The 22,911-nt window shown below is 41.6% G+C and overlaps 1 non-coding gene across 1 annotated transcript; it reads left to right on the plus strand.

The window, feature by feature from the left end:
* Positions 1-15,884: 15,884 nt before the first annotated feature.
* LOC144319872 (U6 spliceosomal RNA) lies at positions 15,885-15,991 on the plus strand. The gene has a single exon (XR_013385560.1). It is a non-coding gene; the product is annotated as a U6 spliceosomal RNA (small nuclear RNA).
* Positions 15,992-22,911: the final 6,920 nt, after the last annotated feature.

Consider the following 22,911-nt stretch of genomic DNA (forward strand, 5'->3'; position numbering starts at 1 on the left):
TCCTCCCTTATGAGATTCCCAAGGAGACAACTGGGGTTCAAAGATGAAAACTCAAAGAAGGGTGGGCCGGGCTGACCTCTGCAGACTCCTCCCCATTGGGCCCCTGTGAACCAGGACACACAGGAGAGAGCAGACCCTGCACCTTCCCAGGGCAGCCAGCTCCCCAAGGGGAAGCACTAGATCTTACCTGTCTTGTTCCTTCTCTCCCACTCACCAACCAGTCAGGGCCTAATGAAAGACCCCAAGGAAAGCAGCTCAGAAAAGCACCCCACACACACACACTTTCCAGAAGTGCTGCAGCAAGACTGTGACACAGTTTTGTGTCACAGCAAGACTGTGACAAATAGACGATAGAGAAGACGAGATCATGGTCCACGTGGTATTTGGCATGCAGCCCCCTTCCACTTCTTGCTGGGGTTCACCAACAATAAATCCCATTGAGACCCACCCCCACTCGACATCAGCTCTCCTCTTCCTGACTTCTGTGGACCCAGTGAATCCTCTACTGGGGCTGCCTCTGCATCCTTGTTTTCTGACTGGATTTGGAAGGCAATTCATCACCCTCTCCTAATCGCTCAGTCTGGACACCTCACTACCAGATCCCAACTTCTAGAAAATTCCTGCGGAGATGCTACTTGTAACTAGATACTGTGAAGTATGCTAAATGTAGTTTCTAGAATTTTATCCAAACCCAAAAATCTTTCAGTGATGGGAGCAAACACCAAAACCTGCTTTGACACAAAGTACAATGAACCCTTGAACAACATGGGGGGGGGCACTGACCCTCTACGTAGCCAAAAACCCGGGTGTGCCTTCTCACTCCCCTCAAATTTAATTCCTAATAGCTTGCTGTTGACGAGAAGCCTCACCAAGAGCATAAACAGTCAATTAACACATATTTTGCGTGTTATATGTATTACACACTCTATTTGTATAATAAGCTACAGAAAAGAAACTGTTATTAAGAAAATCATAAGGAAGAGAAAATACATTTACAGTACTGTACTGTATTTATTTTTAAGAATCTGCATATAAATGGGCCCATGCAGTTCAATTTGTGTTGTTCAAGGCCCAACCTTACCACATTTCCTACTTTAAAATCATTCTTAATGTGATCTGTCAACATTTTTGTGGGGCGCCTGGGTGGCTCAGTCGGTTAAGCGTCTGCCTTCAGCTCAGGTCATGATCCCAGGGTCCCGAGATCAAGCCCCGCATCAGGCTCCCTGCTCAGCACGGAGCCTGCTTCTCCCTCTCCCTCTGCTGCTTCCCCTGATTGTGCTCTTTTGCTCTCTCTCTCTCAGATAAATAAATAAAACCTTAAAGGAATTTTGTTTCTCTCTGAACTGACCTCCTTACTGAAAGAAAAAAAATAAGAGTTGGTCACCAGTGCCAGAGGGCACCTTCACGCTTGTGCGGTCTCTTACTCTCTGTCTTCCTTCAGCAAGTCTTTCTTGGCTCCCCTCGGCCAGTTGAGGTGCCTGTCGCTGTGCTCCCACAGGACCCAGTGTACTTCTCAATCAGTGCTCTTTCACTCGGCATTGAAATGATCTGCGTATGTATCCAGCGGGCATACATGAGCCTTTTGGAATGAGGAGTTAAGGGGCAAGAACCACCTCCGCTTGCCCAGCCCCAGCATGATGTCTTGACACATAACACAAATGAATACATGTTGAGTTAATCAGTTAACTCGATGGCAATTTTTTAAAAAATCTGCCTATATAGAGCGCTCTGCGATATGAGGCCCTCTATTATAAATCTTGGAAGAATGATAAAAACAATAATAACACCTTACAAGTGGATAGCTCTTGATTGCACCCTTAAGGCTCTTACTTCACCTGGTCTTTTCAAAATCCTTTAAGAAAATTAGGTAGACTGGGTACATTCAAGCCAATTGGACACTTGAAAATGTGACCAATTTCATCCTGTCAGTGTCAGAGCCCTATTCTGAGCCTCCAACTTAGAACCTCTCCCTCCAAAACTCCAAGGCTCATTCCAGAGCTTGCCCAGCCCTGACTGGGATGCCCTGGTCTCCCATAGTGGTAACTCCACCCTTCACCCCAAAAGGGACTTCTCTCTGAAGTCACAGAGTTCTTCTCTGTTTGCACAGACCCAGGCACTCATCTTAAATTCGCTGATACGGAAATGCTGTTTCATCACCATCTATAAGTTTGTAATTAAAAAAAAATTATTTACAAGGGGATGAGATCTCTTGCTAATTTTCAATTTCCTTTCCTGACAAACTGCAGATTTCAGTGAAGAGCCCTGGACGATCTATCTCTATTTTGATCCTACTCAAAACAAGAAAGAAAATCACACCAGGGAGTGCATGACCTTTGATTCAGCCTAAATTATCTTTGGTGCCTGTGAGACTAATTGGGGGGGAAAAGCGCGATGTTACCCAAGTTCATCCTACCATGTTGGAAGGCAAAGACTCCCAAGATAAGAGCAAACTGAACTTAGGTGAAAGTTAAGACAGATAGCCTTTTTGCTTCTGCTGGCAAGCAAGGCTGGAGAATGTGAGGCATTTCTGCAGGTATTATCCTGAGTCCCTCTTCCAACTTTATAGGGATTGCGAGGCAATCGCCATGGAGGTGGGTGGGGCAGAAGCAGCAGCAACGGCAATGATGTAGGTACCAGAACCCTGGGATCACTGGCACAAAGGTGTGTTCTTGAATTCTCACCTCCAGCACTGGTTTCAGATGGTAACTCTCTTAGGGTCAGCGGAGAATGGTTTTGAGTGCCTTCTCATGCCCTCTTCATGCCCACTCCACCAGTCCTTCTGACAATTTTGGAAGCACCCAACTCCCCATACTAAATCCCTTCTTGTTTAAGTGTTTAGAGTGGGTCTGTCTCCTATATGAATCCCTGATTGACTCATTATCCTTAGCTCTAAAACCACATAGCTCTCACTGTTAACTCATTCAGCTGCTAATTCAGTCCCTCATTCTCCTCTTGGATCTCACCTCTCTTTGGGACTTGAAGCTGAGCATTGTTTACCATCCAGGTTCATTCAGGGCCAGAGGGTAGGATTGTTCCTCCCATAACCTTCACAGGGTCACCTTGGTGGGACAAGAACCAGTTCAGAAGTGAGTCTGCTGGGCAGGTACTCAAAGCAAGAATGTAATTCCCACCATACTAAGTATCCAGGGTGGATCTGGAAGTTCTTCTCCCCAGCAAAGACGTTTTAAAACCATCCTTTAAAGAATTGACCCTGCAGGGAAGAACTACTCTTCAACAAATGGCTACTGTAAGTTTTAGAAGACTAGGTCAATGTGCTGCTGTTCTCAAGACCCGAGAGATGGAAACAACCCAGGTGTTCATTGTAGACGAATGGATGAACAAAACGTGGTATATACATTCAATGGACTATTATTCAGCCACAAAAAAGAATGAAGTTCTGACACACGTTACCATATTGATGGCCTTGAAAACGTTAGGGTGCATGAAATAAGCCAGACACCAAAGGACAGGTGTTGTATTATCTCACATATGAAATATCTAGAAGAGACTAATTCAAACAGGCAATAGATTAAATGTTATCAGGGAACAACAACAAAACAACAAAAGATTCCGTAAATGGCAGTTACGTAAAAGAGTGTTTAGCTCCCTAAGTGTTTCCCATAACAGTTCTGGAGAGAATGATGACGTAATGCATTTTCCACCAAACACATGGCCCGTACATCTGGAGACCTTCTCTAAATATGAGAATTCTGTTAGAGGTTTCCTTCCATTTTCACGACTCATGTTCCACTTCCTTGTGCCTCAAGCCAGTCTCTGTTTAACTTTGGTATTGGTTCCCCTCGCCCCCCGCACTGTCTCCCTGGGTCTACAGTCTTTCTCTTTGGGTCTCCTTTGCCCTGCTGGATATGCACATCTTCTCTCCCTGGAAGTGACCCTGAACACCTCAAATCTTCTTTCGAATTTCCTTAGTCTGCTATTGAGGACCTGAGAAGAGCTAGCATGGGACAGAAAAGATGTCTTCAAAGGACCTTGGGAAATTAAAAAGGAAATTCCACATGGGTAGTGGATGCATTGCCTGTTCTTGTGTTGCTCATTTATAGGAGGGAGAAGAGGAGGATTAAGCAGCTAGAGATATTAACAGCCTAAATCTCTAAGCTGCAGCCTCAAGTCAGTAATTTCCAGCTTTGAATCCTTATTTGATGGTCTCCATACTACACAAGAGCTCTCCTGACGCTGTCTCCAACGTGAGTTCTAAACTGAGACTGCCATGCTGAGCAAGGCCAGAGAACCGCTCGCTCCCAGCTGGAGGTGGCATGCCTCCTTGTATTTCCAAGACAAGGCTTTATTTTTAAAGTTCGTAAAACCTAAGCTGAAATGCTGTACATGTGTCTCACAAGCAAAAACCAAAGGGAAAAAAAGATGATTGCAGAAGTCAGTCTTCTCAAGCAGAAACCATGCCGCTAAAAAGTTTTCTTAAACTTATAATCAGCACCCCAAAATGGCCTTCAAAAATGTAGGAGGATGACAATTCATTCAAACAAAAAGGGACTTAAAAAAAATTCTTTGCCTTAGAAAATGTCTTTCAATCTCTCTCAGATCAAAACACAAAGCCTTATTTGCTTATCCACCTACATATATATTTTTTTCAATCTTCATATCAGAATAACAATCATATCCTCATCATAATAATAACATAATAGCCCTCACCTAAATCTATCTCCAACAAAGCAGCTTTATCATTACATATGCCAATGCTGGACCCCACCCTGGCTCCTGCAATATCAGTATCTCAAGGTTAAATAGGGTGTTAGTCATGAAATTCTAAAAAAAAAAAAAAAAAAAATCATATTTCTTGAAATTCATCATGCTTTTCATGCAACTGAAGGTAATTTTCTCCGGATTTGTAAGGTTTTCTAGAGCAGTATTCTATTCCCTGAACTTAAGGTGATCCCTGGGCTGCAAGATTTGTAGTTTGAACTGTGTAATGGCCTTTAACCAAGATGGCATTTTTTTTCCACGTGACTCATTAATGTGGGATATGGCGGGAACCGCACGGCCCACAAGCTGTAGGGTTACTGGGGCTACTTCTGCCTGGTTCCGAGGGGAGTCTAGTTTTCACCCAGCCCCTAAGTTCACTTACCAAACACTACCTGAATGTGGCTATTGAATCATCATTTTGGAGTCTACATTTTATAAAACTTACTAAACTGCTAAGTTGTAATCTTGTGAAATAAATCTTTTCTGAGAAATTTTTTTTTCTGCTTAAATTAAAAAAACTTATGACACTTCTCTTCTTCTATCTGACTTCACCCTGTTCACAACCTCTAAACTAATTAAGGAATTATTTTGCATCTTCTTCCTCTGAGAGAACAGAGTGCCTTTGTATGACACCATTCAAAAGTGATATGTGACAACCCTTATTCCATTTTAAGTTGCTAAAACTTGGGGGAGGGGGAACCTTCAAGACAACAAATACACCCAAGGGAAAATCAGAGGTGAAGCATTGGTGATGGACACTAATATCATAATATCATATTAAATATAATTAAAATCATACTTTAGGTCCAGTAAGTTTGTGCAGAACTAGAAAGACCTTGAAGATCATTGAACATTTTCAATGACCAATTTCTCTATTTTGAAGAAGGGAGATGCTGGGGCCCAAGAAGTTGAAAATCCTTTGGGTCTCTGTAATGAGGCCTTTCATGGATACAGGCCTGCTCTGGAAGGTGCATCTCTTGCTTCTGACCCCCTCCGGTGCTGCCTACTGTTGGTTGTGTGATCCCAGAACAAAAGGAAGACATGGTCCACAGAAGTGGACCAAGAGTGAGCCTTTCCCTCACCCTCAAAGATAAACAGGTCACCTTGGAGGTGAGATGGCCTTTTGCATACCAACGTGGTTTGATAAGTCAGTTCTGGTCAGGGATGCAAAAACAGTTTCCAGCCATATTTCTGGCATCCTCTGCCCTGGCCCCTCCATATTTCTTTGGCTAATTTTCCCTACCTCAGCTCCCAAAAGGCCAGAAGACAAGTAGGCAGCAAAGCATTTGCTTGCGCTTATAAGAAAAATAATTAAAATTCACCTTGTTGTTGAGTGAGATCGACTGATCTCACTCAGAAGAAAGATCACTGCTAGAGCAATCCGGGCAGGGGTGTGTGTGTGCATGTGTGTGGTATTTTATAGTGTTTAAACTGGGCTCAACAGCTCCATTTCTTGCACCAAGAATTGCATTACAGAGTGTTTTACTAGCATAGTTATAATGGGTAAGAAATTTGGTGGAGTTGATAAATTTCATGGATCCTGGGAGCTCAAGAAAGAAAAGAAGAGGGGGAAGAGGAAGAAGGGGCTGGGGAGAGAGGGAGAGAGAGAGAAAATTTGTCAGATTTTTAAATCCAAGAGAGATCTTAGTAAGCCTTTTCTTCCCTGTTAAATACTGAGTGGAGTGCTCAGCGAGCACTGTCTCCACCCGTACTGTGGATATGTCTTACGAGTGGACAAGCTCTTACGCTACTTGATTAAGACAATCTAAAAAAAAAAAAAAAAAAAAAGACAATCTCCTTGGGTAGGTTATTCAACCAAATGCTGGCTTCTAAACCATGATGGGTTTGTGTTACAGCGATATTCCACAGCGATCATATTTAACCGGCCTTTAAAACACGAAGCAGGCCTGGATTAGCTCACCTGATGAATCTCAGGACCCGTAGGTCCCCTCAGGTTGGAGTCCTTGTGTATCCGCATCTGGTCCACTGCTCTTCTCAGCAGGGGAGACTGACGCCTTGGTCTGTCTTTCATACTCACGGCAACACAATCATCTCAAGTGGGATTCTTTTCTTCCAATATTCATGGAAACTAATTTTAGGCTCATTTGGTATTCCACTGCCAAACACAAAGGAAATTCCAGGCCCACAAGGAGGATGGTCAGAATGACTAAGTTCCTACCGTCTTCCTACATGCATTGCTCTGATGTGATTCTTTACTATCAAAACATCATGTTTCTGTTCCAGAGATAACATGTAAAATGAAGAATGCCTTTTTTTCTCAGAGATTAATGAAAGATATTGAATATGGGAGCAGGCTGTCCAAATGGAAACTGCATTGTCTTTGGAATGGAAAGTTGGGTTTGGACTCTGTCTTTCACTCATTCAATAACTATCTACTGACAGCCTATTGTTCCTCAGGCACCGTGCCAGGAGTTTGGCCCTTTCCAATCATAGGATCTGGGTATGCGATTTAACACTTCCATGCTTTATTTAAGTCAGACCCCTTTTGCAGTGCCACACTGCCCAACTCTACGTGGCCACCCAATATCAGAACTCCCAAAGCCACCTTTCCTGCAAAGATGTGTGCCTTCTTTGGCCAGTGTCCCTTATCTGCAGAGTAAATACAGGCACAGATCACCCCACAGGGGCAATTCCTGCCCTTGAATCTCTCTTCCAAACCCCCCAATGCATACTATAGACAAAGAGAGTGGCTCAAGATGGAGAGAGGTAGGATCCTTTTAGTCCCTAAATATCTAGAGTCTAAGTCAATATTCCCCTTTTAAAAGTCAGAAAAGAAACTGACTGGATAGATGGAGAGTGAATCATCTGTGCACATGGAAAACTCTCAAATGCCTGCCCAAATGGTCATGGGAACCTCTCCAGGACTGGGGCCATTACTATATATGTGACTCTAGCCAAGTCACTTAACACTCCCAGGTATTTATTGAGCTTATTGGTGTTACCATCATCATCATCATCATCACCATCATCATCATCATTGTTCTCATCCTCATCTGGACTTCCTGGTCAGAAAGAGCATTATTGAAAGGCTCTACTTTCAGGCTTTCTAAGACACCTTGTAGGGGTAGTCAGACTGCCAGGGTGAGGTGTGAAACTCCATCTTTCATTGGTGGCCCTCTCCACCATAAAGAGGCAGTCTGCCAGCTAGAAGTCTACCTGTGTGAATGCCTCCCTGAACCAGAGCAGAAACCTGGGAATGAATGGGAGTTATAGCAAGTGTACACAATCAGCCTCATTAATTGAACAGAACCAGGGCTCCTCATTCTTTTTTTTTTTTTTTTAAATAAATGGCAACTAGGCTGGTTAAAGGGACATGACCAAGAAAGCCCTAGAAGCCCCCACTTCAAGACAATTCCAAAAGATAATTCTCTGGCTGTTAATGGTATGTGGAAGGGGTGGGGCTTTAGTGCTTCACTGCCCTTTAGATTCTGGGATGTAGAGTTCCAAGCCCCACTACTGTTCTAAGAAAATTCCTCAAGAGGCCACATAATTGTCCTGGACCAGTTGCAAACTCAGGCAATATTGGTAGCTAAGAGCCAAGAGGAGAGCATTTCCAGCTTCCAGCTCGATGACGATGACACAAAAATTCATTTTTATAGAAGGATGGTGTCAGGGGTATTGATGGTCAGAGCAGAGGGTCCTGAGCTCCTCTCCATCTGTCCAATGAAGCTTCTATTTTTAATCTGGCAGGTGAAGGGGCTATAACATTTCCTCAGTTGTATTGAATATTTGTTGGTACAGCCAAAAGGATGTTCCTGGAGCTAGAAGGTCATAGTGTGATGTCCATTTCTCCCTGCTAGAGACCAGAAAGAGTGTCTTAGAGAATGGAATCAGAGCTGGGTGGGTGGGCATCAGAGGAAGGGTACAGCACAGTAGGATCCCTGGTTGTGCTACACAGCGTGGGCAGCCCAAGTCTACCATGACAAAAGTGTGTATAGCCCCAAAACTCTTACAACTTAATGGGACTTAATGTCCAGGCTCGTTTTTGGCACATTAAAAACCAGTTTGTCAGGCTTGAAAATTAACAAGGCTGACATAAAATATTTTAGAATGATTGACAAGAAGAAAGATTTCACGTGGGAGATTTGGTAACCTATTGAACCTGTCTCTTCACATAACAGCATTTTGCTTTTTGAATAAACGTTGGTTCTAGAAGAGACTGTGAGGGCAACCCCCACACACAGGCCCTTGCCTAAGCAAGGTATCACTTTAAAATGTCTGGGCCACCTAATCCTTTCTCAGGGAATCTATCCAAGCCCACAGTCTCCGCCAGTGAGCAGAGCCATGTTCTGTACCACCTGACACAGCTGTAGTCCAGGGATGAGCATTTTTCTCAAGGGCAGTCCAAACTAAAGAGACCAAAGACCCAAGATTTATGCGGCCAGACTCAAAGAGTTTAGGTGAGCTGAGCCAAAAAAGGTTTCTCTAGAAATATTTGGACCCAGGACACTAAAAGGCTATTTTAGTTATGTAGGCCACTGCACATAGAATGCTCCAGGTTCAGGGTGACCCCAGGGAGTCAGGCATAGACCATGAGGGAGCTGAGGAAGGTGATGGTGAAGAGGGAATGGGAGCAGGTAAAAGGAGGACGAAAATGCTGCCAGGAGGAGGAGGGCACAGACAAGAGTCCTGAGCTATGCCGACTCCCCCGCCGCTCCCGGCTTGCACATCCCTCAGGCAGCTCCTCTTCTCTTGCAACGATGCTGTACACAGATGCTGCATTTCAAATACCACCTCTGGTCACTCCAGGGAGAGGCTGGCATTTGCCAGGCAGCGCATCTGGAGGTCTTTGGAGGCACGTTTCTCTTCCAGTTCCCAGCTAGATGCGGGTGTCTTGTCTCTTACGCCACAAGATTTTATTTTCCATTCTTTACCAGCAGGAACTGCTTAGGCTTGCACACTCTTGACATTAAATATATGGTACATGCTTCCAGGTCAGTTGGTGGAAAGTAGTGGCCTTTACCCCAGAAACTGATTGTTTGATCACAGACTTATTAGAGTTGGAAAATATCACTTTTGGAATGATTCTTTCCTGCAGTCTCAACAACAGTCTCATTTTTCTTCCTGAGGGACACATTTTCAAGAGCCAGATGGTGCATATGCTGCAGCAGAACTCAGCTTCCCCCCCACCACCACCCCGCCTAGATTCACTTCAAACACTTTCTTTTCATCCAGAGAAAATATTTATGCGCATTTGTTTAGCACTATCCCAAATATCTCACTTGGCCCTCAAGCAATGAGGTGATGGAAGTACATGAGGTATTATTTCTCACAAATTTAAAATTAGAGACCAAAGCCACAGAGATACAGTGACTTGCAGAAAGCACACAGCAGGGGCACATAGGGTGGAGACCTGAATCCAGGCCTTCTGATGCACATCCAGGGTCCTGTCCACCACAACAAAGGACAGATCTGATTTTATTTTCTACCAAACTTTTTCCGCTGCATTAACAGTGAGATCACGCTGAACCAAGTCCTTCGCCTATCTTCAGGGGACACGCACACACATGCTGGAAAGAAGGGTATATCCTGGAGCTCCTCCCTACTCACCTGTTGAGGCCAACAGAACTCAAACCCAAGACCCTTAAAGTCAATACATCAAAAATCATTAAAGTGTTCATAGTGTTAACAGTAGTACTTTTCAGCCATTCATGTATGTAAAACATACTTACTAAGCATCTGCCAGGTGCCAGACATTATTGCACCGGCTGGAGGTGAATATGTGAGTAAAATGAGACAACAGCTCTGTCTGCGTGGAACTTGCGTATGTGAGGGAGGACAAAGGTAGTAAGGAATTGCATGAAGCCGGGTGTGATTAGCGCTCTGGAAAGGCCAACAGCACAGTAGCAGTTTGTGACAGGGCGACCATACGTGTCTGGGGAAAGCGATGTTTGGGTGGAGCCCTGAGTGAGGTGTGGAAGGGAGGCCTGTCCAGATACGGGGCCCAAGAGCTCCAGGTAGAAGGAACAGCAAGTGCAGAGCCCAGCTGGGAGAATGCGTGTTGGAGGAAGAGCAGGCCAGCAGGGCTGTAGCTGCCTGTTGAGGGGACGAGTGGGAGGGAATTAAATAATGTGACCTCTTCCCATCACACTTAAAATGAAATCCAGTCTTGACCATGACCTGTGCGATCCGGCCTGCGTAGCTCTCCCCCTTCATTTCTCTGCCTCCTGAAGTCTGCTCCACCTAGAACCTTCCCATCTTAATGCAGAGCTGCTCGGCCAAACGCCTGGAGTCACTTTGCACGCTTCTCTTTCTCTTGCACACCACACCCCACCTATCAGGTTATCCTATTGGCAGTACCTTCCAAATCCATCTGGAAGTAAACTTCTGACCACCTTCACGGTCCTATTCTGGTCTGAGCCACCACCACTGATGCTCACTTCACTGCAGTAGCCTCTCACACATTTTCCCGTATGTTCTATTCTTGACACAGCTCTCAGGCAGAGCCTGTAAAAATAGAAGTCACATTGTGTCATTTCTCTGCTCGAAACACCCCAGGGGCTCCCAGTTTCCCTTAGAGAAGAAGCCAAAACTCTTGTTCTTTCTTCTGTGCTTCTCCAACCCTTTCCTCTACTCTCCTTCCACTGTACCTGCTCCAGCCACCTCGCTGGGCCTCGAGCATGCCAATTATATTCCAACTGTGGGGCCTTTGCATTGGCTCTTTCCTCCACCAGAAGCGACTTTCCTCAAAATAGTCCTGTTGACCATATCCTTTTCCTTCTTCAAGACTTGACTTAAATTCCATCTTTTAAAATTACTACTCTTCCTCTATTTTACTGATACTCTCTATCCTATTTAGCCGGCTCTTTTCTCCTCCGTGGTGTCTACCATCTTAAACATTTAGCGATTATGCTCAATTTGATAGTCTCTCTCCCTCAACCACAATTTAAGTTCCTTGAAGGCAAGGGTTTTGTTTGCTCCCTGATGCATTTGCATGTCTAGAATAGAGGCTGGCAAGTAGTAAGAGCTTCAAAAATATGTATTAAATGGATGCAAGAATGAGAATATTGTTATTAAATGTTGTCTAATTTCTACTCCAAATATGTCCCAAAATGTAATACTGAGGAGTCATGGAAACTACTAGAATATTTAATGACTCGGAAAGCTATTTACAATCTCATGCTAAAATTTTTACAATCAGGTTTCAGAAAAGTAGGTACGGTATGATTCAATTTTTATTTAAACAATGTATACATTTGCATTAAAAAGGACCAAGAGGAAATGTTTATTTAACAAATATTTCGGAAGCACAGACTCTATAACAGGCGTTGTGCTAGTCAACTCTTCCCGGGGGCAGATTATAAATGGTTTTTATTCTTTTTGCTTATCTGTATTTTCCGTATTTCTAAACTAGTGATATACTAATCTCACGTTGGAAAAAATTAGTGGTTTTTTGTTTTTTGTTTTTATTTTTAGTTTTTTTTGGCTTAGGCACTTTTGAGCCATATGACGTCAGGCAGCATATTTTCAGGATAAATGCATACTGGTTTGCTACAGTACTAATAGAAGAGGCTACAAATGGAGTTCTCTCTTAAATTCCACTAACTAGTGAGAATCCCAGATCTCACTGCCTGTTCCAACAATTGCAGGGACAGCTGTGACATCCACAGTCAACATTCCTCAGCAACCAAGGAGATATTCTAGGCAATTTGTAAGCTACCGGGATAAGAGCAGACATTTTACCATTGCCCACCATCCCTGGTCTCTCGGCATTTTAATTGCTTGTTAGTAAGACACTTTGGAAAGCCTTGAGCATGAAAGAGACAATACACAGTAAATTCTAGTATAATTTTCTTGTATTCATTAAATCACTGCCAACTTGAACATGATTTCCTTTGTACAGATACGCTATCATTTCTAAGAACAGTAAATTCTGTGTACAGGTTTGAAGAGCAAACTTTACCTGGAGTTTATTCCCTGGAGGTATTTCTACAACATGCTATTTGAAGATTCCTCTATTTCAATTTTTAAAAACCTCCATCTGCAGATGCTGTCCTAGGCTGTGACATTCTCAGCATTAGAGTTGGACAGATGTTTCTCAATGCTGATTTTTTTTTCCACTGTCACTTTGTGCTTCGTTATATCAGTCAGATAATGAAATGCTTAATTAGCTCTTCCCTTTTGCCCCTAGGTTACTTTATAAAAAAGGTGAATTGAGAGCTGTGAAAATGAAATATCCCCATTTGGCATGCAGGTATCTAAGTCTAGGTGTGTCCCCTGACCAGCTTTGAACACTTGAAATACTCATGCAGGGATGTTTCTGGTTAGACATGAGGCAAGGTTGCTGGGGATGGTGGCCACATCATGTCTCTTTCTCCAGCAGCCCAAATATCACTTGTTTTATCTGCAAATAACCAAATGGGACAAATCAACAAGAGTGGTCCTGGTTTCTGGGAAATTCACACTCAGCTGAACCAGTTTGAGCCAAACTTAGAAGTTTGGGCTCTCTGGTAACATCAGCCGTCAAAGTCTTCAGCCTCCTGACCCATACCAAGTTGAGCAATCCGATGGAATTGTCAATAGCCCTTTTCCAGATGGTTCTTCTGCACCAGATGCATTTCACATGGTCAGGTGTAATCCAGTGCCTCAACTTCTCTAATGTTAAAAAGGAGAAATTAGTTTTCTTCTCCCCATTCCATCAACCCTGCACCCCCCTGGCTCCAACCCATGCAGTTTGCTCATTATATAAGTGATGTGTTCACCCAGCCACCTGTTCATATTTCCTTTCCTGTTTAGCCTCTTTGGCCTAGGAGTGAACAAGGGTGTTTCTGAACAGGAGGATACTCTATCTGAGGTCAAAGTGGGATTTCCAGTGTGCCCTTTTTTTCCCCTCCCTTTGGCTGGTTGATATTTATTTGCTCAGGGAAAAGCTAGCAGGCAAATCAGCTGACATATTGCTTGAGGTGACCAGCCGAAAAATAAGACCTTCTCAGGATGTCGCTGCAACTACTATTTTTGTCTAGAAGAGACATTTGCTAGTAAGGATGGCAATTTGGTTGGGTTAGGAGGCACCACGGGAAACAAGAGCTCAATGCTGATCACTGTTATACAGACCAGGGGTGATGGCGCATGCGGTGATCAGTTGATTGCATTACTGTATGAGTGCATTCATTTAATGTGGTCAAGGTCAAGGAGGTCTGCTTCTCGGTGGTGCTAGACAGGAAACTCAAAATATTATGTATGTCGGCAACAAGTGCCATGATTGATTTTTGTTATGGAATTAATCTGTCAAGAGTCGCAGTTTCAGGTTTGCTACCGTGAGTTATATCTCCGGTGCAGCTGGAAGACACAGTGCCAGAGAGAAGGGCTAGGCTGTCGTTGGCTATTTGCCTCAATCAGAGCTCTGTGAAGTGCTTGCTGCTGCTGCTGTTGATAGGGAGGTAGATGTGAGGGCTGCCAAACATCATTCCACTTAAAATGCAATGAAAAAATACCCCTCTCTTATGGCAGCCAGACCAAATGTGGATAGATGGTTGGGTTGAGTTGCTTAACCTCGGGGTGCAGCTGCAGAGACTCTGGGTGGAGCTCAGGTGGCTGCATGTAAACAAATCTCATGTTTAGAAAACAGTTGGAATTTTACTGGTTGATGACAAGTCATTACACAAAGAATTTACATGACGTATCTTAGACGTATGGGAAGCCCCTGTAAGGTGGGAGGTGGGGGTGAATTGGCCTTTTAGAAGGAACACTGAGACAGTAGCACACAAATGGACTGGGGACAGGGAGGACTGGGGTAGGTGAGAACAGTGAAGAAGCTGTTTGCGTTAGGGAATTGTTGCATTACCTCAAGGTGTGGACATCCATTAGAGCTGCCATCTTGACCTCCAGTGAAGTTCACTCTTCACACCAAGGCAAAGTATTCGCCACGGCCCAAAGCAGTCGTCTTTCATTCTGTATACATTACACTATAAGATCATTTCTGGTATCTTCTGAGATAAATTTAATTTTGATTCCTATCTACCTCTCCTTTCTGTCTATCCCTGCTTCTCCTAGATGTTCAAGTGCTGGCTTGAGGGGAGCTATTTTCTTTTGAGAGTTATAAAAATTATTGTATGAAGAATTGTTCAAACATGTTATTCATTCCTATCTTCAAAAGGATGATCAAGATCTTTTTTTTTTAGAGAAACATGGGTTTTTGTTGTTATTGTTTTGTTTTTCAAAGATGCTTCAGCCAGTGCTCTCAACTGATTGACAATTTCAATCCCTTAGAGTCAGGGAATATAGAAACATAGGATCATAGGATCTCAGAGGAAGCAGATCCCTTTTTGATTACCCCACCGAACCCATCCAAAGCATGAATTCCTCTGCAAGAATCCCTCCAAGAAATACTATCATTAATAATGTCTAAAGCTTACATAGCACTAACGTGCGTTACATGTGTTAATTATTTAATCCACACAACAACCATATGGGGCAGGTGTGCTTTTATATTCGGTTTTTCACTGAGGCACAAAAAGACACAGCTTGTAAAAGAAGTAGGCCTGGGATTTCAACCCAGGCAATCAGTCTCCAGGACTCGTGATTACCCATTATGCTCTACAACCTTCAGTTCAGTTTTCGCTTGAATACATCCAGGCATGAGGGGTTCACTTAGCCTCAGAAACAGCCTATTTCATTCTTGTCTGTTCTGGTGGTTAGACACGTCTTCCAATGACCTAAAGTCTTCTTCTCTAATATTTCTACCTATATAGCCCTCTGGAGTAGTAAGAATGTTTAATTTGTCTGTTGCCAAAAGTCTTTTCCTGGGAATTTAAATTTGTCCTCCAAGACTTAATCCATATATCGTTGTAAAGTTTCAGTGTGTGACAATTAAAGGCTGGTGTGTTTTTTTTTTCTTTTACAAGTTCTGTTGATCCCATTCGGGGGGGTTGGGGTGATTACTACTGCATTTGTGGATTTGATGATAGGGCAATTTTTTTAAGTCATAGGAGTAGAACTTTGTATTTCCTTATTTCATTTCTTTCAAGATTGAGCCTCTTTGCTGCAACGTATTAAAATCTACTGCCATATTAAATATTGCTCATTAGTCCTGGTTTCATGCTATAATTTAATAAAACATGAAGAAATCAAGGTTCAGAGAACTTTCGTTGCCCAAGGTTTTAGTAAGTGGAATTTGCCCCCAGTTCTCTTAAAAAACGCACGCAGTGCTCGCTTCAGCAGCACATGTACTAAAATTGGAATGATACAGAGAAGATCAGCATGGCCCCTGTGTGAGGATGACACGCAAATACACGAAGCGTTCCATATTTCTGAGTGTGCTCGTCATAGTGAGCACCAGGTGATGCATGGAATTGTTGAACTACTATATTTGTACACCTGAAACTAACACTGTATGTTTACTAACTAGAATTAAAATAAAAATTTAAAAAGCTAAAAAAGAAAAAAGAAAAAAAGAAAAGGAAGCAAATGAAAAGTTTGGTATAACATAATTATATGTATATGTCTGTGTATGTTTATTTACTTCACTAGACAAGAGAAGAAGGATAAGAGAAATGTATACAAAGATGATGATTTTGGACTATTTTTTTAACCATTAAAAATGAGCCATTTGAAAAAGAAAAAAAAAATGCATGCAAATCCGATTGCTTGCTCTCACTTATCAGATCTACTTTTCACTCCATTTCTGGCTTGCCTCGCATTCCAGCCCTGCCCTCCTCACTAATGCAAAAGGGGCATGACTACAGAAGATTTCCTGTCTCGGCAACCACCTCACTCTATTCCTCATTTTTATTTGACTTGAATTGTGAGAAAAGGTGTTGTCCTGATATATTGCCTAATCATAGTGTAGCTTTTGGCTTGATACTGACTCTTTTTTAGCCATCTTAACTGTATTATCTGTGATTATGGTTTTTTAAAAAAACTTAATTAAAGTCATGATGAAATTAATTCACTGCTGTGCTAATGTTCAGAAAAAGAAGTATTCCAGAGACCGATGTGAATTAGTAGGAGGGGTTTTAAAGCTCTATTATTGCTCTAGGGGATGATACAAAGTCAAAACTGCTAGCATTATTTTTTCAAGACAGAATGATGCTCAGAAAGATATTTGCAAGTTGTATCACCTAGATAAAAATATGCAACTGTCAAGCAATAAGACAGCCTGCACGAAGAGGGAAGGGCATGGTGATAGGGGGGATCGCCTCAAAGATCACTGTGAATCCGAAAAATAAGGACGATGATAGGGAAGAAAAAAAAATAGAGATGAAACTCTCACTGTAGGATCTGGAGATAATTTCTAATCTTCTCCAATTTTTCTCTCCTTCCCCTCTCTCCCTTACCAAAACACATGTGCAGACAGAGGGCATTCTTTACTATCATTTTAGAAGTACCTGTCTCCATTTTCATCCTAAATCATTTTCTTCACAGCTTTGTTTCTCTAATCAACCTAACGAGATACTATCGGGAACCAACTGTGATCTCACAACTATGCTAGTTACTCTGAAAGATTCATAGAAAGATAACTACAGTATTCTTTTTAGAATTTTAAATCTGTTGGTAAGAAAAACTATAGAGCGGGGAAACAGCCCTCCTGCTGATATATTCAGTATATCATCCAGGACTAAACCCATCATGCTAGATATGTATGCTCTAAGGCTCCAGGAATTTATTCATTTATCCTAAAGACATTCAGTGACTGCCTTGCATGGGTAGGATTCTGGCCGAGCCTTAGAGAAACAGGGATGAATCAGGTATTTTCCATGACCTCAGGGGCTCAGAAGCTACTGGGAGCCACAGAACTGTAAATGGATGATTAGAAATCACCATGGTTGGGCTTTGTGTTGGGGCTGGAAAGACAAGTAGAGTTTTACTTATGCAGAGCACAAGGGAGCTGGTAAGATGGCACAGTTCAGCTCAATAAGAGGACAGGAGAAATACAGGCAGGTGGAGAGGCACACATCCTGGAGAGGGAAGTGACTTTTTACCAGGAGGGGAATTGTAGGGGAATGAGGAACTCAGCCTGATGGGGGATTTGTCAATGAGGGTATTGCTAGGATGCTGTGCTGGGAAGGGTTGTAGCAAGACACTGTGTCATACTCAAAGGGATGCCTAAAGCATTTTTATGACTATTTTACATGTACATGTGTTATTTTATGACATTGTTTTATACCCACACCAACCTTAATATGTTCTGCTCCCTACATTCTATCCCTAGCATCTATAGGATCCAGAGCAAGACTTCCAATATGCTTAAATATTTACAGTTTATAAATCAATTTAACAAAATATTAAATGAAAACTGTTCTTTCTCCCCTGACAAATACATCTTATAACAACCTGGAAGATCAGTTTCAAGTCTAAAAGTTTGTGGAATCTTCCCAAGTTTCAGGCTGAAATCTGGTGGTTTGGGGAAATCCACTGCCCATTCTTTCCACTTCTGATTCCATCCCACACTGTAAGATGTTCAAATATATCTGGACACTTCTGTCCACTTGCCGAGCTCTGTTACAGCTCCCACCCACACACACACACAACCACCCACTGGCCCATCGAGGGCCTAGAGGAATGTTCACTTGAGGTGTGGTCCACTCTTGGGAGAACAGGTTCCAGGAAGAATTGTGCATATGCCTTAGTGATGGACTTGAGCCATGAATTATTGGTACCAGGAATATGACCTAGAGTCGGGGTTGGATGCAGATTCCTAGTGGGTCTGTTGCTTGGCCCCTGGCACTCTACCCCCGTAAGGGGGCATGGACAGAGAAGGGCCAGAGTTGGGTTCCTACCAAAGTGCAGCAGACAGGGAAGAGGCCTCTCTGACCCAGGTCTCAGAGCAGTATATCCCTCATCCCACCTTGTACTGATCGAGTTATTCGAAGTCCTCTACCCTTCTAATGACAGTCTTGATGTTTAGAACTAAGGTTTCATTATGCTGATGTTCCCAAAGCTTACAATAAGACGACTCCTTCATTTAACCATTAATTTTAATCTCCCTATGAAGGCCTATCTATTGCAGCCATCTTCCACCAGACCAGAGACAACTAGTTTGTGTCTGTGTGTTTGTGTGTGTGGGTGGGAGGCAGAGATAGAAAGAGAGAGAGAGAGAGAGAGAGAGTATAGGAGGAAAGAGTGAGATAAGAAATTCACCTTTCTTACAGGCCGAACATGATGGATTATTAATTATCAAACATTAAATACTTCACAAACTTCTTCAGCTCCTAGTTCACCACATATTTCTTTACCAGTATAGGGAATACCTTTTTTATTTTATTTATTTTATTATTATTATTATTAATTTTTTTTTTTTTTTACCACTGAGACTGGAAAAGGAGTAAAAGAATACAATGGAGGCAAGGGAAAAAACCCTATTCCTTCTGGCTTCCAAGGAAATGTGGGCAGGAGTCCACCAGAGAAAGGAGAAGGGCTGGCAGTGACAGCGTTGTGTTGTAAGCTCTACCGTGAGGATGAGGAAGGGCTTTGGATTATGAACCAGAGCTCTGAGGGCACAAGGACTCTTGTCTTACTCTCTTTACAGGCATCTGAAGAAAGCTACCTCACAGATTTGTGCAAACCACAGTTGGGCAGCTCCATCAGAGTAAAGGTGGATAGTTGGCAGAGAGCAAGAGCCTGAGTGTTCTTATCAGACTCCCCTTCCCCTTAGTTCCTTGATGGCAAAGACAAGACCCAGCATCCTGAGCACTGGCAGCTAGTATTAGCTCCTCCTTGGCACCGCTGTGCATAGACTTTGCTCCCATCAACTGAGATATATGCTACAAGATCCTTTGGGTCTGTTCAATTCTTAGTCCTCATCTTAGTTGGCCATTTAGCAACATTGGAAACATTCAGCCCACACTCCTTGAAAAAAAATCCTTCACTTGGCTTTCAGCATATTACTCTCTTTGGGTTTATTTCTTACTCACTAGCTTTTTTTTTTTAGTCAATCTGTCTGTTCCTCCCCATCTTCACAGCCTATAAACACTAGAGTACCCCATGGCTCTATCCTCAGATTTCTTTTTTTTTTTTTATCCTCAGATTTTTAATCTTCTTTCTTATTTTCATTCTTTGTGTGATTTCATCTAATCTCTGCCCCAAAAGATCATCTCCATGCAAAGATTTCTAGCTATGCATTTCCACCCTGGACTTCTCTGAACTCCAGACTCATATATACATCTTCTTACTCAAGAGCTTATTTGAAAGTCCATAATTACTCCAAAACTGGATATTGATAATCCACTATCAAAATGCGGTCCTTAACATAGGTTCTTGATAATTGATAGAATAAGCAGCCAGAATTAAGGAAGCATAGATGAAATTTAAACAGCACATGAATTATTTAGGACTAGTAGGAACATTGTATCCCAAAACTCCAGAACACACATTCTCCTCCAGTACGCATGGCATTTCATAAAAATTAATGATGAGGCCATAAAGAGAATCTCAATAAATTTCAAAGGATTAGTGCTAAGCAGAGTTTATTTTCTGATCACAATGCATATAGTTAGAGATTAATAACAGAAGAATTTAAAAACCCTAAGTGTTTGGAAGTTTAAAATCAATTTCAAAAAAAGAAACTCCTGGTGGAAAAAAGTCACAATGGAAATTAGGAAACATTTGTAACTGAACAGTAGTTGAAGGTGTATCTATCAGAACTTCTGGTATGCAGCTAATGAATTACTTAGAGGAGAATTTATAGCCTGAAACGGCTGGTGGGGCATGTAGGTGGTTCAGTTCATTAAGCATCCATGAACTTCATGAAGTCGAGCCCTGCATCAGGCTCCACACTGAGCGTGAAGCCTACTTAAGGTTCTCCCTCTCCCTTTCTGTTGTCCCTCCCCCACTCTAAAATAATAAATAAACAAATCTTTTTTTAAAAAGTAAAAACAGCTGGAAATTAGTGAATTAAGTATTCAACCTATTTAGTTAGATAAAAAATAACCAGGAAGCCTTAACATACTGGACGAGAGAAACAACAGTGATAAAAGTAGAAATCAATGAAGTGGAGGAGGGAAAAGCTACTCTAAAGAACAGAACAAATCAAATATTGGTTCTTTAAGAAAGATAAGTTACTTCAAAACAAACAAAACAATGGGAAGAATAATCAGAGATAAAAGGTCACAAATGAGTATTCTAAGAAGGCAACAGGTGGCCTTACTACACATGGAGTGGAGACAAAGAAATAAAAAAAGATATTAAGGTCAACTTCATGGCAAAAAAATCCTGGAAACTGAGACGAGATAGGCAAATTCCTAAACAACTCTAACTTCCCAAAGTTGATCCACAAATAAATAAGAAAACTGACGTCACATAACCATTCATGAAACCAAACCAGAATTTATTTTTGTTGGTTTTTACTGACGTTCTATCAAATATTCAAGAGATAAATTAATCTTACACAAACTATTCCCAGAGTAGAGAAAGATATACATTTCCTTTTGTATTCCTTGAGGCTGACACAATGTGGATAGATCTGACAATGATTACAGCCCAGTGTCTCTTATCACAAAGGAGAAGTGCTATTTAGGCAACCAAATCCAGACATAGTTAGAGAACACTTTCATGACTGCGTTGTATTTATTCCATAAAGTCAAGATTGGCTTAACATTGAGAAGCCAATGAATGTCATTCACTATATTAACAGATTGAAGAGGAAACATTATATGGTCATCTCAATCTATAGTAAAAGCATTTGATCAATTTCAACAAATCAAGAGACAGAATTGTCAAATTTTTATGCTCAAAAGATCCTGCTGAGTGATTAAAGTAATGTGTTTAGCATTCTACACAGCAGCAAAATATAATTAGAAACAAAACACTCAATATACTTCTATAATATCAAGAAATATATAAACTGTCCACTAATACATTTTTTAAAAAGATATGAAAGACTTTTGAGGATAAAATTAAAAACTCTTATTGAAAGGCTTTAAAATATGTAAGTAAATGGAGAAACATACCATGGTCATGGATAAGAGAAATCAATATCAAAGGAAATTAGGGAACGTTTCCCTACAAGGTAGTAAAAAAAATTTTTTTTATAAAGCTATAGCAATTATCAGTTTTGTATTGTCTTAGGGGTAAATAGCCCAAGAGAACAGCAAGAGCCTAGAAATAAACCTATTTAATGTGGAAACATGATATATGAGAAATGCAAGAAATCAAAATGTTGTGCATCTTAACTGTACACAACGTTATGTGTCCACTCTATCTCAATTTTAAAAATGAGTGAACAATGGTACCATGCATTAACATGGATGCTTTTCAAAGGAAAAATTCTGATTGGAAGAAAAGTAAATGATTGGTATTCTGTATTAGTACATGTATATAAAGTATTTAAAAAAATAGCAAAGTAAAACACATCTAACAAAACTATCTTAGAAGCAAAGGAAATGTTTAAAATTTGGGCACCTGGGCGGCTCAGTGATTGTCTGCCTTCTGCTCAGATCATGATCCCGGGATCCTGGGATCCAGTCCGGCACCGGGCTCCCCGCATGGAGCCTGCTTCTCCTTCTGCCTATGTCTCTGCCTCTCTGTGTCTCTCATGAATAAACAAAATCTTTAAGATAAATAAATTTACTGATCATCTATTAGATTTACCCAATTTCTCAATCCTTTCCTTCATTCTGCCTATCACATTTATCCCAGTCACTACAGTTATCCCACCACTGATTATTATCCAAACAGTAGTTTGCTTCTCCCTCTCCCTCTGCCCATCTCCCCACTTGTGCACACACGTGCGCTCTCTCTCAAATAAATAAATAAAATCTTTTAAAAAAGAAAAAGAAAATCGAAACTGAAAATTAAAGGAAACGGATATGGAGGTAGTTTACGTTAAGGTGCACTTTAATCAATACATCCCCACACAGATGAAAGTCTGGATTTGTATTATGAGTTTGGCAAAACAATGTACATTTACATGTTTTAAGTGAAAGCCTTACTGTATTTATGAATCTATTTTTATGATTTGCTGCCTTACTAAGCTTTCTCAAGGAACCAACCAAATACTGATAATAAGGACGTGAGATAAGAAGGCTTCTGTGGTATTGTAGCATGAGATTAAGCTAAAATCTAGTTTCTTTTCTTTTTCCATTACCCAGTGGATGGCAGTTTGTGAAAAAGAGTGACTAGCTAATAGATACAATATATATCTGTGTGTAGTCTGAGCAAAAGTTTTAAGTCCTGTTAACATAAGTCTGTCATGTTTCCCGGGAATTCATATCTAACTTATGAATACCGTGTCTG

This window comes from Canis aureus, chromosome 8, assembly GCF_053574225.1.
Source record: "Canis aureus isolate CA01 chromosome 8, VMU_Caureus_v.1.0, whole genome shotgun sequence".
Lineage (NCBI taxonomy): Eukaryota > Metazoa > Chordata > Mammalia > Carnivora > Canidae > Canis > Canis aureus.